We start from the raw sequence: 13,049 nt of genomic DNA, 5'->3' as shown, positions 1-13,049 counted from the left end.
GAATTAGAATTACCAAGTGACTTTAGCAAGCTGGATATAAGGTTTTTACATAAAAATTAATATTTCTCTGCACTAACAATTAGTAAAAACAATTTAAGATAGCATTTGAAAAAGCCTCTTAAAATATTTCATATCAAGGAATAAATTTAACCAAAGTAAAGACTTTCACAGAAATCTGCATCACAAACTTTAAAAAACCTAATAAATGGAGAGATATATAATATTTCTAAATTGGAAGACTTACTATTGTTAAGATATCAATCCCCTCTCCAAACTGATCTATACACAGACCAACATTATCCTGTACATGAATGAGAAATGCATTTTTTATTAGATGAAGTTATTGATATTTGTTTTCGTATTACAGTCTTAGCCTGCAGTAACCCTGGTCACTGCCAAAAAATATAGTCTAATAAGACTAATTGTTGATAAAGACTTGGGCAATAGAAACTCTTACTGGGAAAAAGTAAATTTGTTCAAAACTTAGCAATTTTGGAATATCTAGTAAAGTTGACGGTATAACTAGTCTAAAATCTAGTTGTATTTTGAGGAGACGCTTGCACGTGTGTGTACCTAGATGTACTTTGCAGCGTTGTAACAGTGATAATTTGGCAACGACAGAATGTCCCTCGTTCTGAGGATGCAGTTGGATTTGAATACTACTGCAGAAATAAATGAAGACCACAAGCCTAGGAAGGGGATCAGCTGCCATCACCTGCATTTGGCAGACTCAAAGGCAGGCAGGGGAGTGAGAAACCTAAATAAAGTGGAAAGAAGAGAAGGCTTCGCATGCACCATGATTAGAGGTGGTTGGCATGGGGAAGCTGAGGGAGGGCTAACCAGAAGGGAGACCTCTGTCGGATTGTTAGGGGAGCATATTTAGCTTTCTCTGGTTGGTCCGAGGTTGGAAGCAGGGACAAAAATTACAGAAGCTGGCAGTTATTTGATGCAGTTATTTATGGCCTTGAGCTGAAAGATGCAGAGGCTGTGGGTCAGACTTCTAATTTTTTTCTCTTTTCTCTTTTTTTTTTTTTTTGAGGAAGATTAGCCCTGAGCTAACATCTGCCACCAATCCTCCTGTTTTTGCTGAGGAAGATTAACCCTGAGCTAACATCCGTGCCCATCTTCCTTTACTTTATATGTGGGATGCCTACCACAGCATGGCTTGCCAAGCAGTGTGTATGCCTGCACCTGGGATCCAAACTGGAGAACCCCAGCTGGTGAAGCCGAACATGCAAACTTAACTGCTCTGCCACCAGGCCGGCCCCCAGACTTCTACTTTTATATATGATATGGTGATTGTCTGTTTGCATGTTCAGTCTATCACTACATGATTATGAAAATGAGTGAACTAAGTTGTCAAGTATCAAAATAATGATTTCTCAAAACACGATGTTAGCTGAAAAGGTAGGAGTTTTTTCAGGTAGTATAATATAATAGGAATTTAATAAACAATGTTATATTTTATTATGGGCACAAACATATGTAATAAAAGTACTAAAAAACTGCAGAGAAAGGATACATACAAACTTTAATAGCTGTTTCCTCTGGAAAGGAAAGCAAATAGGTGGAGGAGAAGAGCGTTAGTGATATGCACAACATTTTATTTCTGAAAAATAAATATAAATAAATCCTTAAAATTGGCAAATATGAGTTTATAGGTATCCATTTTCTATATTTTTTGAATGTCTGAATATTTCACATTCAAATTTTTTTTTAAAAGATTGGCCCCTGAGCTAACAACTTTTGCCAATCTTTTTTTTTCCTGCTTTTTCTCCCCAAATCCCCCCAGTACATAGTGTATATTTTTAGTTGTGGGTCCTTCTAGTTGTAGCATGTGGGATGCCTCCTTAACATGAACCTAATGAGCAGTGCCATGTCTGCGCCCAGGATCCGAACCAGTGAAACCCTGGGCTGCTGAAGCGGAGCGCCGGAACTTAACCTCTCGGCCACAGGGCCGGCCCCTCACCTTCAAGTTTTAACCTATCTTTCTGTTCTTCCTCCTCTTCTTCTGTTTTCTTCCTTCTCCTCCTCCTCTTCTTCCTCTTCCTTTTCTTCTTAAGAATAACTATCATTCACCTGAGCCCTGGAAGTTACAATTAACTAGCAACAGAGACAACATAGATGGGAGTCAAGATTTCATTGTCCATCAGCCCAGCAGATAACAGAAACATGTGGCTAAGGCTTACTATGTAAAACGATGAGGAATGACGGTCACTGTGGGAAGCCTGAGCACAAACATTTCGTTTGAAGACTTTGAAACTGAGAATAGTTTAAAGTAGTGTGTAAGCCAAACCGTCTTCATTTGGCCCTGTGCTGTTAGAGTTTGAATAGCATTGTAAAGATCTTCCTGTGAGCTATAATGAAGGCAGTGAACAAGGGCAGAAAAGGCTTTGGAAGAGACAAGTGCTGATAGGAGCTAGCAAGAATAGAGGAAACTAGGAAAAATCTTCAGGGCTTGCACAGGCTGGATCCGCAGTGCAAGACTGAACCGTTCCTTCAACCTAAAAGCGCTGATGGAGGCGACTTGAAGCCAGGTATCATGCTAAACACTAAGGTTCCAAAGATGATCTCAAAGAGGTCATACTCCCCAAATTAGAGTGTCCCGAATCAGAACAGCAGCAGCCTAAAAGAGAGAGATTGCTTGAAATAGTTTAAAAGGTAGACATGAAAGACCTGTGCGCCAGGCATAAGCATGTAAGTATTACTTATTTCCGAATGAGGCTGAAGATACCAGGGGACTTCGTGAGAGCAGGAGGAATCCAGACCACTCCTCCACCCACTATACTGAAAAGGAAAGGAAGACAGTCTGCAGAAATTAAGAGTTTGAAGGGGTCTACAGACTACTATCAATACCCAATTGATATTGGGTAATTCTCAGTTATTAGCCCCTAAAATCAGATAGAAAATAATTGAAAGTAGGTACCTGTAGGATGCAGATGAAAGAGAGCCAAGCTGCAGATCGGTGACCTTGTAGGGATGCACAGATGGGCCTGCCAATGAACTAAGGCTTTAAATAGATTATCCATCTCTTCATTTGGACATAAAATAGATGCCACTGACGTATAATTCTTCTGAGACATGTGTAGACATCCTGGACGGTGATTCTTAATTCAGCTGTTCACAACCAAGGACTCATGTGGATCAATCAATTGTGAAGTGCTTTACATGTGATCTACTTCTATGAATAAAGTATTGAAGCTTCCTTTCCCAAGTGGAAGGGAAAGTGGAGTTACACAAGTAGATGTCACGGAAATATGTTGTGTATGTTAATATCATCCATCATATGTGATACCGTAAAAAAAGAGAACTGTGCCTAACTGGTGATGGGAGAGAAGAGAGTAAGTGGAGGCACGGGAGCGCTCATAAAGAGGCTGCGACTCAGTGGCCTTCCGTGTATCATGTTGCATCGTGTGTGTCTAAAATACACAAAAAACACTAATGTAATATTGACATTTATTGAAGAAAAATTCCCACCCAACAAAAAAGCAACCTCAGCTGATTTGACTATAAAGAAACATCAATGAGTTTTGGCAAATAAATATGAAAATCCATCACAATTTAATGTTAGAAACTGGTGAATCAAGAAGTAAATTCTTACAACAATAATGCTTTTGCTCAAAATGCTTTTGGAACTCATTCAGAATTCATAGTGTATTATTTTGCATATATTCAGATGGATAGTTTCTCTTTTTGGAGTGAATTGGTTTTATTTTTATCTTTATTGTTTTTTAATTATGAAATATTTTAGGCATATTCCTCTAGTATGAGTCAAATAAGATAATAAACACTTATACACTCATTATAGCATTGAAATCCCTCAAATTCCCCAACTCTAACAGATGTCATCAAAATTCTGATTTCAGCATTTAGATTTTCCCCATAGTTATCATTTTGTGTGTGTGTGTGTGTGTGCATGTGTGTATGGTGAGAACAGTTAAAGTCTACTCTTGTAGCAAACATTTAAAACAGCCAAACATTATTTAGTGCCAACTTAGGTAAACAAACCAGGACACTGACAATCTTATATTACTCAAAATCTCAGATAGCAATTTCAAAAGGGTCCACAAAAGTTTTGTTAAATGAAAACAGCTCTGAAAAACATGGATTAACTACCATGCTGTCTACTTCCGAGTATATACCTTTATATGTGTTTTTCAATACATCTGTTTTTAAAAAAACAAACAAAGAAAAGACGGGATTTAGAACTTCAAGACTATATATCTACTATCTAAGAGTTCAGTGTAGCTGCAGACAAAATTTTAGAGTTTCTCTTTTAGTATTAGCTGCCTTAAAAACAATCAAAGCTTGCTTTATCCATTATGCATAAACCAATGTGGAGACACGATGCACAATGACTCCATTGGTAAAATAAATTCTGAATTACTATGTATTTTCATATTCAGACACTTTTCTTGGAGTAAAACTTTAAAACATTTTTCTGTAACATCAAAGGTTTAATTTCTGAGCTACCTGATATATTAAAAATAATGTATTCCTTCCTTCTTTTAATCCAACTTCCTGGAAAGAACAAATTGGAATGTCTTAAGATACTAACTTTTCTATTAAAATGCATCCAGATTTGTCAGATGTGGGGAACAAATTTGATAGCCTTATGAACTTTATATTACTAAAATGACTCCTGTTAACATAACAGCTTAGGAGCCCTCAATGCTAGAATTGGAAGGAATCTGTCAATATATATTTTTACATTTGAATCATTTCCCTGTGGGAAGCTACTTGGATCAAAGAGAAAACTTCCGACTTTAATAAATTTACTATTACATTATCTTGACTGTAAAGAGCAAACCATGAAGTGAGTTTAGCAGAAATCACACGTTTACCTTTGGTCTACAGCCAATGTCATTGATAAAATGATAACCATGCTTTTATTGTTTATTTCTATTTTTGAGATATATATTTTAAATTAGTTTTAAAGCCATATTTCCAATTAAGGTTTACTCTGCACCTCAACATCTCTCTTTCTAAGTCTGCTGAGATTATAAATATAAGAAGGCTAAGATTATAATCCCTCTCAATCCATAAACTCTTGCGATTGTTGGAAGGAATGCACAGATCTCACTCACACTGCAGTGGAAGATTTTCCCCTCCAGAACATGCCAGAATAGTGTAGGCAGGCTTAAACTAATCTTAAATGCCCCATGCTTAGACAATCTGCCACCTGCCAACTTGACTCTGAAATCAGAAAGAATGGCAAAAAAGATAAAAGAAAAAATATTGTCAAAGTAATGAGACAGCTTAAATAGAGTTCAGAAGAAGGGCTGTAAATTTTATTATGTCTATCATTATTTTCAATAAATTTGGGTTATAATGGATTGCAAGGTAGGCTGAGTTCAGCCAAATGTCAGACTTAGTTAAGAAGGTACAACATGTATACGTTGCTTGGCAAGAGGAAATACAAAATTCTATTGATGTCTAGATAAATTAATTAACTTAGCTTTGAATCCTTTGATGGCCTCCATATTTTTTAACTATTCTGAATAGTAGCATTTAATTAATTCTATACAGTATTTTTTTAACTTCCAAAATGTGAAGTGGACTTTTTGAAAAAATCTCTTTGCCTGGTACATAGTAGACACAAAAATTTTTGTTGAATAAATTTACGGGTGAAAGAAGATTGTAAAATTAGTCAGACACAACTCTCAGTGGTAAACTTTATTTCTCGCCAAAATATTTATACTTTAACATTTATTTTTCCACTTAGTAAATGGTTAAAAGTTACTTTTCTTGGGCCACACTTTACAGCACAGTCTGCTAATAAAAAGGTAAATAAGATGAGATTAGTGACATAAAGGAGTGCCCAGACTATTATTAAGAAAAAGACACCTCTTAAACTACTACTTATTACCTACTGCTTTATGATCTTTTCATTGTAATTAAGATTGTCCTCAGTATGGCCAAGTCTTGTTTTTACAATTGTCTAATGAATATGAAAGATACTGACTTTGACCAGGACGACATGCTAGGTCAATTGGTGTCAAGTCAAAGAAATCAGTAGTGTTAAGAAACCATGACGGGCTGGTCATAAGGTGGAAAACCTCCAGTTTTTATGGATACATAATCAGATTCAGTAAATCCAGATGCTTCTGAATCAAGCAACTAGTACAACCATCCAACTATTACATCTATTACATACAGGCATTTTCTCGTTTTCATTGTTTAAGAACAAACATGCTATCTGATAAATGCTATACAAGTGCTTTCGTAACTGTTATCAAAGCATAGAGAAAAATAAATTCTGCAGGTGTTGAACAGAGAAGAATTTCAGAAATCATGTAAAGTGGTGACAGAATATGAAACTAGCAATATTTGTCAAGTCCACCAAAACACAAGAGGAATTTTCAACAGCAAGAATGTGTTATGGAGTAAGGCAAACAGCAGGACAGGAAGGCTTGAGAAGTTATTGCACTAACCCCTACTGAATTCTGCCACCTTAATGCAGGTACACCGCTTAGCAGGCCCTTCTAACTCTCCAGCACAGGGTCTATGTAGCTCTGTTCAGAGGTGGCTGCCTAGGACCACTAATTTATCACCAAATTTTCTTCTTGTTCCTTTGGTTACACTTCCCAATAGAGCAATATGGCCAAAGGAAGAAATTACCAAATGATGGTGCATTACACCTGGGCTGTGATCTCAGCAGAAGGAAAGGTGGAAATACAGAAAGAAGACAAGGGAGCAATAGAAGCTATAGTCATCTATGCCCTGTTTGGTGCTGCAAGCGCTTCAAACTACTCCAAATTGCGTAAGGGTAACTTTCTGTCACACCGCTGCTCAAATAGTTTCTGGGCACAAAAGTTTTCTTTTTTGCCCAGCAGAGGAAAATCAGACAAATGACCTCAACGTGAGAAATTTGCTTAAGGTATATGCACAAGAACAATTTCTCCTGTTTAAAATCTTGGCGGATTTCAACAGCATCCGCAGAGATGATGAGGAATTTACTGAGAATCCATTCATCCTGCTTATTGGCTGCTAACAGATCTAGGCAAATATCTCTTGTGTGGAGAAGAATAAAGGACAACAACAGAAATAAACAGAGAAATAAAATAAGATAGAAAAATAAAAATAAATAGAAAAATAAAATAAAACAGAAAGAGAAATAAAAGTAAAGAAAAGAAAAGAAAAGAACTTGAATCCTGTGATAAGAGCTTGCCCTCAAAATGTTAGGAAAAAAATACCAAAACGTAGTGAGAGCAGAATATCCCTGATGCAACCTCTAGATAGGCAAGTGAAGGGGCCCAAAGCAGAGAGGAGAAGGATGTTTGTGTGTGGGTGGAGGGCAAGGAAGAGAAGGATGGTTTCAGGGGATGGGGTGGGCCATTATCTTGCTTTTGTCACTGCCAGTGCGCCTGAGTTCATCACGTCTCAAAATTTTGTGGGCAATTTCTGGTATGGGTGGGCCACGTCTGAGCCGCTACCTCAGAGCATGAAGCAAAAAACAGGAATTACTTCTGGAGGTGTTGGAGGGAGAGGTCCCCACCACCTTCTATCTCTCACATCATGGTAGAGACTTGTCCTTGATGCTGTCTGTGGAAAGCAGAGGGAACATCTTTTGGTAGTAACTTTGGATAACAAGGTGGAGCTAAAGCTTTGAGACAAGGTTGAGGCCATCACAGGGAAAGAGAGAGGAAAAGTCTGCACTCTCTTAAATTGTTATATCTGTTTACAGAAATGCCATCACGCTTACCCAGGACAATAGACTTTGTTTTTAAATGTCTTCTTTCCACAGTGTGGTGATAATACCCAGGTGTCTGTAAATGAAGACTGAAGAATTTTAGAAGATCATGGACTAAGTGAGCATAGCCCACAAGCCCATTCAAGTTAGAAGGTTAGGAAAGGTTGGAGGAGAGCAGGTTGTAAGTCCTGGATTTTTAAATCAATATCGTCCTTCTGTACTTGTTAAGAGTGTACTTTCCACTTATCCTCATATATGAAAGTATCTTTTGCTAGAAATGAAAAATAAAATGGAAGGACACAGGAACCTCAATTAAATATTGTGGAATGCATAGTCAACACCTCTGTACACAACATGGGAAAAAATTCATGATGTTGGATGTGTAGTACTAGAGGGAGTCAGAAAGGTGTGTGCAAGCTTATGCCACCTGATTTCGGCACCTCAGCTTCACCCTCGGCTTCAGCACAGCATAGAGAAGAGGTGTGCTGTTGATGACGTCTGGATATGAGTGTGGGAACAGCCATTGCCACCATATTGACTAGAAGAAAGTGAAAGAACTGCTGAAAACCAAAGGGAGTTGGTCAGCATGGTTAGTCACATCCTTGAGATGAGGGATGGCGCCCAAGGAGGGGGAGCTTTGAACACATCTGTGACATGTCATAGACTTGATTCAAAAAGAAAGGATTAAAAAAAAGAAAAAAGGATTCAAACATCTTCACATCATGACTCATTATTAATTTTGGCATAAATAGTATGACTTTATTTAAACACGCACTGACCTGGACAGGCAAGTCTCTCCCGAAGTCCCCTGTAAGAAATAAACTGGTGGAATCATAAGGTTCACATGTGGAGCAAAGGGGAATCACCGCTAAGAGAATTAAGAGAAAAGAAGACTTTCTAGATTTCCAGGGTTTCCATTCAACTTGTAAATCTACAGATGAAGGATTTCCAGTTATTTGTGCGAAAAATGAACGGATAATAGCAAAGCAAATGAAGAGTCATTTTGTGCACAGATTAGGGCAAGTGACTGTCAGCATGACTTTCATGCAAAACTGAGGAAAGCTCAGACCTAGTGGCCTCAAGTCTGATAACTATGATTGGCATTGGGAAGAAATACCTGGAACACCTAAATTCCTAATTGAACAATTCCATAATAATGGGCTGCTGTGGAAAATACTTAGAAGTGAGGAAACATCGCACTCATCATAGAGTCTGGGGATTAAAAAATTGGCCTTCACTTGGATTTTACCTGACGAAGAAAGTCATAAAAACAAAGCCTAGCTTTTCAGGATGAGGTTGTTCAAGATGGCATTGATCTTCTCCACGTCCTCTAGAAAAGGGTATCAGATCTAAGGATAATGTTTCGAAACAGAAAGAAGCTTTAATAACAGATGTTGTTTTCTTCAGCTTCAAACAGATTTCACAGCCAGATATTCTGACCTGGTGCAGCAGTCTGTGGAGACCCAGGGACCACAATAACCAAAAGAAAGTAGGGATGGTTTTATAATCCAGAACAGTGGCACTGACCCATTCATATTCTGTAGTACCTTAATTCAAGTCAGAAGGTTTAAAATTCCTGTAATAAGCATTAAACATTAATTCTTAATTGTTTAAAATGTATAATGTAGTTATATTACTTGTGCAATCTGAGTAATCATTATAGTTAGTCCAAAATATGTGAAATAGAGTTTGTTCTATGTAAAATTGTACTATCTATTTTAAATGTGTCTAGTATAAATTTGTTTTTTATACATCAGAGTTTACAGTAGTTAGAATCCTAGGAAAGAAGGTTGCAACTTATTTGCCAGATATTATGCAGTGACTTTAAGAAAATAGAAGTTAATTACTATTTGACAAAGCAAGATTGTGTGGATATTATATTTGATAAAGTTGAACTTTTTTGACAGGAGACATATGTAACTTTTACAGATTTTAAAAATATCCATTTATTTATTTCAAGTATTTAAGGAAAGTAAGCAAGAGAAATCGTAGTGTGAAAATGTGTATTACCTAACTGACCGCAAATGCGTTAAGCAATAGCCAGTTAAGAGAGAGTGTGCTTAACATCTGCTCACACGTGTACCCAAAGCAAAGGAGGGAGGAGCAGCTGGCAGGAAGGGTGGCAGGAGTGAGGCACAGAATACTCAAGTGGCTGATGTTTAAGTCCTTCTCACAAGTATTGCCATTTCAGAATACCTCATATAGATTACGAAGTAGAAAGTTAACCCTAAACATGATGAATACGATTACAAAGACTGTGTTCTGGAACAACCGTTGTTTGTATCTGCAAATCCCCCGCATACCAAGTCAGCCAAAGAGACGCATCAGTTCACCGAGGAAGTCTCTGCTGCGTAAATCGTTCTATGGTTCTACGAATTACTCTCCATGCATATTTCCTAAGCATTTATTTACTTGACACCTGGACGCATTATTTATTTTACAGTTTCTGTTTACCTTTCATTTGAATGCTACTCTGTTCTAAAATTTATCCTAACTTGAAGGCACTTCTATTTTTAATTTCCACAATTTAATTCATGTGGCTATATGCATATGTACTTGGAAGACATGGTTTAATTGTGCATAAAATGTATTTCGTTACTTGCAATTCAATATTGAAATGTCTAGTGGTCAAACTCAAATGTGGCTTATGCCAAAATGTTTTTGGACATGGGTGAAGAAGACACTCCCTGCGTATTAGACAGTTCCATGTACTTGCTACAGACCCATCCAGACAAGTACCAGAGCATGTCAATCTGGAAAATGTGTTTTTGATGGTGGTTTATTTGTTTCGCTTTGGCCCTATAAAAGAGCCACGTTGTGTCCAGTCATAACCTATGTGAAACAATTGTCTCAGCCAAACGCTTTCTGGGAGGCATGCGCCACATTATGTGATCACTACAGATGAGAGTCTCACTTTTTCATTCGTCTTTGGTTTGCCAGGGAACTTTGTAACAGAGACCACAATAAACCTCACTCTTTGAACATTTTATTGTCTATCCTATAGTCCTTTATTTTTCAAGATATGTCTTATGGACTTGGAAATTTTGTGGTCGGTAGTTATATTTTTGTTGTTAAATATGAGATTTAAGGAAAATATTCTTTCATTTTTTATTAAAAATAAAATATATCTTCATTAAATAAGAAGGTATAAATTTTAGCAAGCATCTAATTGCATTCTCTATAGACTTAAAAAGTTAAATAGGGGCCAACCTGGTGGCACAGTGGTTAAGTTTGTGCTCACCACTTCAACAGCCTGGCGTTCTCAGGTTTGGATCCCGGGCATGGACATACATACTGCTCATCAAGCCATGTGGTGGTGGCATCCCACATATAAATAGAGGAAGATGGACACAGATGTTAGCTCAGGGTCAATCTTCTTCACCAAAAAAAAAAAAAAAAAAGTTAAAGATACCACAAATTAGGATATGAAACCAAACACGATAAAGCAATAAGCTAAAATGAAAAGAGAAGGTTGCTAAATTATAGTTTTATTAAAAAGCTACAGGAAATAAGGAAAGAAATAAGTAAATGCAACAGCTAACAAAGAAATATGTCCAATAGAAGCAGTAAATATAATAATCAATGCTGTAGGAAATGGCATCAGCAATGTGGAGGGGAAATAGAGATTATTTTCAAAAATTCATAAAGAAAAAACACATGAAAACAGTTAATAATAAAGACAGAAAATGGTAATTTGACCAGAAGATAATTATTGTTTTTAAAGACCCAAATCAGTAATCAAATCTATGGTGGAGAAATACTTTCCTGAGCTTACAGATCAATTCGTCTTTTGGAGCATATGTATTTGGTCATATTGATCATAGGAAATGAGCACCTGGGCATAGCTTAGGGGCTGCATATCCTATAGCTGCATCACACGCACACACACACACACAGTCAATACAGGAAGATTTTGGATTTGATAACACCTTAAGATTTTGCATCTATGCTCAGGAGTAAGATTGGCCCTCAGTTTTCTCTTTTATCCTGTTTTCATCGAGTTTTGTCATCCATTATACCTGAGCAATATAAAATAGTGTGTAACTGCCCATCTTTTCCATATTCTCAAATACTTTCTCTGAGATTGGAATTACCTATCACTTGACATTTTTTAGAAATTTCCTGTAAACGATCCTGAGCTCACGCCTTTCCTGAAGGGAAATCTTCAGTACCATTCTCATTCCTTCTAAGGTTATTGTTCTAGTCACATTCCTTACTTTTTCCAGGATCAATTTTGGCAATCTATAGTTTTTTTCACAGTTGTCTAAGTTTAAAAGTTTTTGGTATAAAGTTGTATAGAGTGTTCTCTGAGAATTTATTTTAATTTCCTCTAGACCTGTAGTCATGACCTCCTTTTTCCATTCCATGTACTTTTTTTCCCTTTGTGCTTTCTCTCTTCAGTTTGCTCTTGACCATATTTGCCAAAAGCTTGTCTGTGTTATTGATCTTTTCAAAGAACCAGCTTTTCTTTTTATTGGCCAATTATGCTGTTTTTATTTGTTTCTTCGCTATTTCATTAATTTCTGGCTTTAGAATTAATTCCTTTTTTCTGCTGTTTAGAAATTTATTTCATTGTTCTTTTACTATCTTATTGAGATGCAAGTTGAGTTCATGTCTTTCCATTCTTCTTATTTTCTAACGATTATATTTGAAGCTATGTTTTCCTCTGTCACTTTGATTTTTCAGTTTAGTATGTAGCATCTCCCTTGGAGTGTGGAGAAAGTAAATCCTGATTCAGCATTCGGACTTTGGAACTAAACGGTTTGATTTCAAATCTTAACTTAGTTACATGTTGCTATGTGAAATTTGGCACATTATTTAAACTCCCTGTGTCTTCAAATGAGATTAACAATAGTACTGATCTCATAGAAGTTTCTTGAAGGTTAAATATCGTAGTGTAACTGACACATTTGGAACAGTAACCACATACTTTAAACACACAATAAGCAGCAGATATTATTTTTAATGTTGACATTGTCATATAGATCTAAAGAGTGATCTGTATTTCATCTATAAACCCTGGAATAACTTAGAATTATTAAACAGCATTTTTTAGAAGTTTTTCATGACTGAGGGCTATTTTGTCAAATTTTTAAATTGTTGCTTTGTGATCATTGAATCTGACTTGTACATTATCAACTTTTTAAACTTGTTTCTGAGTGTCCTCATAAACACAGCCAATTTTTGTGAATATATCACACATGTTTAAAAGGAGTTTGCATTTGTTTTGTTTTGTTTTGAGGATTTGCTGTGACAAACTGCTTCCTACCCGGCAGGTAGAATGAGGAGGGTGGAGTAGGAGGTTTGAGAAAACGTGTGGCCTCATCGCTCCAGCTCTCTTCTTTGTTTGCTTCAA

The sequence above is a fragment of the Equus caballus genome, chromosome 28 (genome assembly GCF_041296265.1).
Source record: "Equus caballus isolate H_3958 breed thoroughbred chromosome 28, TB-T2T, whole genome shotgun sequence".
In the NCBI taxonomy this organism is placed as follows: Eukaryota; Metazoa; Chordata; class Mammalia; order Perissodactyla; family Equidae; genus Equus; species Equus caballus.
This window is presented reverse-complemented; position numbering follows the sequence as displayed.